Source organism: Notamacropus eugenii, chromosome 3 (assembly GCF_028372415.1).
Source record: "Notamacropus eugenii isolate mMacEug1 chromosome 3, mMacEug1.pri_v2, whole genome shotgun sequence".
In the NCBI taxonomy this organism is placed as follows: domain Eukaryota; kingdom Metazoa; phylum Chordata; class Mammalia; order Diprotodontia; family Macropodidae; genus Notamacropus; species Notamacropus eugenii.
Window position 1 is genome coordinate 342,151,407 of NC_092874.1, and position 6,506 is coordinate 342,157,912.

Sequence of the window (6,506 nt, forward strand, 5' to 3'; positions counted from 1 at the left end):
TGGGGACATAGTTTTTGCCTAAATGTTGTTCAAGAGAAGCACGGATTTGGGAAGCAGGTAGGAGAGGCATGCTTTCCAGATTGTAGGAAGAGAAAGGTATACTTTTCAGTATTATTGAACAGGTGGAATTTGAAGAATGAATTTATTGAAGTAATCAAAGAGCAAAGTGGTGCATTGGATAGAGCACTGGACCTGTAGTCAGGAAAACCTTAGCTTAAATCTGACCTCAGATACACACTAGCTGTGTGACTCTGGGCATCATTTAACCTCTCTCAAGTCAGGTTTCCACATCTATAAAATAAGAATAGCAATAGCGTCTACCTCCCAGAGCTGTTGTGAGAATCAAATGATGTAATATTTGCAAATCTTTTTTTTCCACACCAAGTTCATTCAGGCTTTATTTTACTGACCAGAGACATGAGAGAGGCCCATGCCTCCAAAGAAACGACTTGGATTTCATGTCTGGCTTCTCTCTGGTCCCTTCGATCTAGCCTTGCTTGGTCCTTCACATCTCCCAGCAAGGAGGAAGGCAACCTCACTACCAGTGGGGAGTGTAACTTGCAGGAGAGGGCAGAGGTTGGTGTGGATAGCCCCCAACCTGCTCCCCACCAGGTGCCCCCCAGCTAAGGTCAGGGCACTACCAGATACCAGTCAAGACCTGCCCAGTTAAGAGTGGCACAGGCCCTTGGCAAAGTTCTGCCTATGCCACTTGACCCAAGCCCCAAGGACCCTTCCTTCAGTCAATCCTGCCATCTGGGCCAAGGCTTGGGGTACAAAAAAGTGTGATATCCTGAGGATCCCTTTGGGGTTCCCTGGGGGGCACAGGGCCTCTCCGATGCTGCCATGGAAGCCCCCTCCTCCCTGCCTCATTGCGGTCTGACCCAAGCCCTTCTCTTACTAGTTCACAAAATAAACCGCTGGATGCCACATCTGTGCCTCGGCAGCCACCCCCCAAGGGAAGGGTCCTTAGTTTCCTTTTCCTTTGGCACTGGGGTAGGGGTCACAAGGCAGTTCTTTCATCTTCCCACACACCCCCTTTAAAAAGGGTCTTCACAAACAGGGAGGACGGCACTGGACTTTATCCCTGAGGTTGTTGTTCGAGGTCCTTTCCAAGTATACCTGAAATGTAAAAATGTGAATCCCTTCCCTAGTTCTGTGCACAGAGGCCTCATCCCGTCTCACCCTGGGCCACGTCCCACCAGGTGCTTCCCTCAGGTGTCAGTGTCTGAGTTGGGGTCCTGGGGCCCACACTGGTTGCCTAAAGTAGTTTTCCAGGATCAAATCTCGGGAGTCTCTGGTATCTCAAGAGTCTCCAGAATCATCTGGATCCAACTATTGAATTCTTTTGGGAACATGGATCCTCTTCCATCTTCCTCTTGGCACAGCTCTGACAGGTGTTGCCTAAGAGTGTTGCTCTATCCACTGAGTCAACCTCTGGGCTTTGCTGTTTGCAGATCTGGGCAGAGAGGTCTTGCATATACTAGAGAAAGTCGTCAAAGCAATCCCCGTAGGACATGACCTTAAAGCCGTGCAGGAGCATGTCGGCCTGGTGCTTGAAGCAATGGTCTTCGTTCTCCTTGAGCCCCACCATGAAATGCTCCAGATCGACCTTATCGTGCACAGAGTACAGAAACAGGGCCTGGAACATCTGATCCCACAATATCTCCCCGCAATCCACAAACAGGAAAGACTTGGTCGGGTACAAGTTCTGCAGCACTTCCAAGACTTCTGGGTCCTGGGTCACATCTATATATCCTGAAAGATCCAAAACCATTCTGCAGGAACCTGTGTATAAGCCATGAATAGGAAGAATGCCATGCTTCCTTTGTCCTCTGGCCCACTGGAGGATCTTGGTTTTATCTTTCAGATGTAAGGATTTCATTGGCTTATTCTGGGGCTGACCAAAGATGTCCAGCAGGTTGTCCTAGTTGGTGGTGAGGATTGTGGTGCCCCACTCCATGGGGCTGAGGATGGACTGCAGCACTCCCAGTTGTCAAAGACTTCCATTAAACAATCCTGGAAGAAGTTGGCTTGGTGTCCCCCATGCCTAATGACATCATCCGCATCAGGTCATGAGCAACCACCAGCAGATCTCAATCTTTCATCACTATCTCGCGGAATTCCGCCAAGTCTCTCGCATGCTCGGCCGCTTCCAGGGCGACTTCAAAGCAGTTCCTCCAGGAGAAGAGGGCTCAGATACCAGGGGCCACAGTGGCGCTGATGCCCAGCCCAACGACCAGTAAGAGGTCATGGGGCTGCTTCTGTACCAGACTTAAAAAACTTAACGGATTGCTGTTCACTTCTACTGGTTATCTTTTCTGCTGAATCCATCTGCAAATTCGGGGGATGGGATGTTGCGGTGCCCCAGGCAGGGCCCCCTCAGTCACCGCTCCTTCTCTTCCTCCTCCTGGGGTTGGTGATCCAGGCCCCACATCTGCCACCTTCCCTGGTCAGGGGATATTTGCAAATCGTAAAGTGCCATGCAAAAGCTAGTTATTATTAATTATTATTATTATTAATGTTATTATAATTATGCACTTTAGAGGAAACAAGATTCCAGTTAGAGTGCAAGAAAATGATTTTATGTTGGCCTAGGCTTCTAGGAGCTGATGGTAAACTCACAGCCCTGGTGGGAAGGGGTAGACTAGAAAACAGTCTGTAAAAACTGATTCAGGACCCAGTGAGGCAACGTGGACACACACAAACACACACACACACACACACACGCACACACATACACACCCACTGTAGTCACTCAATCTGACAGGTTGAGAAATAACTTTTTTTTCTTTCTTTAATATGATCTGTTCTGAAATTCAGTAGTCACTGACTGAACTAATGTTATTTACTTTAAGATTATAGGATTCAGAGCTGGAAACCATCATAAGTAGGTTCACAAGATGATAGATTTAGAGTTGGGAAACTATCTAGTGTGACCCGTTCATTTTACAGAGATGTAGAAACTGAGAGTCAGAGAGATTAAGCGACTTATCCAAAGTCCAACAAATAGTAACCAGCAGAATTATTATTTGAACCTGGCTCCAATGCAGCTCTCTTTTCACCATATCATATGATCCCTGACTATATCATTTTGCTATGTCCCTCCATTTAAAAGGAAGTAGGAGAGGGGAAAGTCTGATAAGAATTAAAAGAAGTTCATTGTGTCATCAGCTCTTATGTTTATCGTATGTTTAAGTTATAGGATCCCCAACAAAATGTCATAAAAAATTGTTTCTTGCCTATTGTTAATTAAAAGATAAATCTCCAGAGGATCGCTAATGGAATGACTCTGGTTTTCATGACTGTTCTTTTGTCTAGTATTTATGCCCAGGGTTACAATCATCTCTACAAAATCATATGGGGGAGTTTAGATGGTACTAGCACTAGATTAATAAGGGAATGATCAGAAAGGGAAGAATCAAATGGAGAAAAGTGGCATCTCCCAGAGGAACCACTGAAATGATCAAGTAATGTTAGATAATGTTAATTTCTGCCATAAGAGTGGGTGAGTGAGGACAATGTGGAAATGTGAATGGGACTATCTGATATCTTATGGCTTGATGACTCATATGAACACTCATAGAATTTGTCTGAAGTTATAGGAAATTAAAAGAAAAGGATTTGAAACAGAGCCAATTTCCAGGACAACAGAGAATGCAAGCCCAGGATCATAAGTGACTTAGGACAATTTGTCTCTCAACAGCACATCTTGACTTCCCCAAATTAAACAGCAATAGATACATTACTTGGAATTTCAAAAGGTCATGATTAATAGTGGTTCATCAACCAAAACTTAAAAAATAAGGCAAAACAATACATGTTTCTTTTTAAATACATGTATATTTCATGTAGCAAAATATTATTAAATGAAAAAGTTCATCATCATATTTCTTGTCATCATATTTACTTTGATTCAGTTTCCTAGCTCCCCCTTTTCCTCTTTTAAACTTTTTGTATTTATTGTTTATCTATGTATCTATCATCTAGCTCTATATTATTACTCTCTGTCACTCTGCCTCTCTCATGCTTCCCTCTAGCTATAAAATCACATATAACACTATATACCAGATGGCAAAATCTTGTTAGGATACTAAGTAGAAAGATATAGAAATATCTTAAATCAAATATTGAATTGTCAAAGATTTTAAAACCCTTGGGTGAAATAATAAAATTGCTGATGTTTGTATCTATTTTCTCTTCTTTGTTATCAGTGAAAGATGGTGAAAAACTGGTTATCATTTTCCTCTATTATCTTTCACATTTCTCCTTAGTCTTTGCTTTCTCTAAATAGTGTCAATTTTTATAAACTTGCTTCAGGTCTTTTATCTTCTGGCATCCATGACTGTTTATTTAACAATTATGTTCTAAGATTTTATGGCAAGATTAGGTTCGGAAAGAAACAGTAGAAACATGATACTTTAGCTTGAAAATCCTATCTCCCCTTCCATCCATTTCCCATAATCTAGGAAGAGATTGACCTTTGGGCATCAGTTAATGAGTATTGACAAAAATTTACGATCTTTCCAATGAAATAGTATATATTGTTAATGTTTGTATTAATTTTCTCTTGTTTTTCTGTTGATATAAACGTTGGACCAAAGGTCACCATTCTCCTTTATAAGCTTTCACATTTCTTAGTCACTGTTTCTAGCCTTGTTTATGCTATTTAATTTGTATGCATTCCTATTACAAATCCTCTGTTTCTTTAAAGTGGTAGTTACTAAATCCTGTGTGATCCTAACCATGGCTATAATATTTGACCATTTTCTTTCTAGCTGCTTGCAGTATTTTCTCCTTGTCTTGCAGTTGTAGATTTTTACTACAATATTTCTAGGAGTTTCCATTTTAGTATTTCTTTTCTTTTCTTTTTTGTTACTATATAAAATGCATATTTATTTGTTTTCTCTGTGTACTTTTTAATATTTATTTATTTAAGTTTGCAACATTCATTTCCACAAAATTTTGGGTTCCAAATTTTCTCCCCATTTCTCCCCTCCCTCCAACCCCAAATGCCAAGCATTCTAATTGCCCCTATCACCAATCTGCCCTCCCTTCTAACATCCCTCCCTTCCCTTATCCCCATCTTCCCTTTTATCCTGTAGGGCAAGATAAATTTCTATACCCCATTACCTGTATTTCTCATTTCCTAGTTGTATGTAAGAACAATACTCAACAGTTATTCCTAAAACTTTGAGTTCCAACTTTTCTTCCTCTCTCCCTCCCCACCCCTCCCCATTGGGAAGGCAAGCAATTCAATATAGGCCATATCTATGTAGTTTTGCAAATGACTTCCTTAATAGTCATATTGTGTAAGACTAACTATATTTCCCTCCATCCTATCCTGCCCCCCATTTCTTCTATTCTCTCTTTTGACCCTGTCTTTCCCCAAGAGTGTTGACTCCTAATTGCTCCCTCCTCCCATTGCCCTCCCTTCCATCATTCTCCCTACCCTGCTTATTCCATTCTCCCTCACTTTCCTGTATTGTAAGATAGGTTTTCATACCAAAATGAGTGTGCATTTTATTCCTTTCTTTGGTTTAATGTGATGAGAGTAAGCTTCATGTTTTTTTCTTGCCTTCCCCCTTTTTCCCTCCACTGAAAAGTCTTTAAGTTGCCTCTTTTATGAAAGATAATTTGCCCCATTCCATTTCTCCCTTTCTCCTCCCAATATATTTCTCTCTCACTCCTTAATTTCATTTTTTAAGATATGATCCCATCCTATTTGACTTACTCTGTGCTCTCTGTCTCTGTCTCTGTCTCTCTCTGTGTAATCCCACCAACTACCCAGATACTGAAAAAAGTTTCAAGAGTTACAAATATTGTCTTTCCATGTAGGAATGTAAACAGTTCAATTTTAGTAAGTCCCTTATGATTTCTCTTTCCTGTTTACCTTTTCATGTTCCTTTTCATTCTTGTGTTTGGAAGCCAAATTTTCTTTTCAGCTCTGGTCTTTTCATCAAGAATGCTTGAAAATCCTCTATTTCATTGAAGGACCAATTTTTCCCCTGAAGTATTATACTCAGTTTTGCTGGGTAGGTGATTCTTGTTTTAGTCCTAGTTCCTTTGACTTCTGGAATATCCTATTCCATGCCCTTCAATCCCTTAATGTAGAAGCTGCTAGATCTTGTGTTATCCTGATTGTATTTCCACAATACTTGAATTGTTTCTTTCTAGCTGCTTGCAATATTTTCTCCTTGACCTGGGAACTCTGGAATTTGGCCACAATGTTCCTAGGAGTTTCTCTTTTTGGATGTCTTTCAGGTGGTGATTAGTTAGAATTCGTTTGGGTTAGGGTTCGTTTGGGTTGAATACATATTTTGCCCTCTGGTTCTAGAATCTCAGGGCAGTTTTCCTTGATATTTCATGAAAGATGATGTCTAGGCTCTTTTTCTCATCATGGCTTTCAGGTAGTCCCATAATTTTTAAATTGTCTCTCCTGGATCTATTCTCCAGGTCAGTTGTTTTTCCAATGAGATATTTCACATTATCTTCCATTTTTTCATTCT

At 41.0% G+C, this 6,506-nt stretch overlaps 1 pseudogene; it reads right to left on the reverse strand.

Moving 5' to 3' along the window:
- Positions 1-1,302: 1,302 nt before the first annotated feature.
- Positions 1,303-2,331, reverse strand: LOC140531623 (protein FAM118A pseudogene; annotated as a pseudogene).
- Between the last annotated feature and the right edge of the window lie 4,175 nt (positions 2,332-6,506).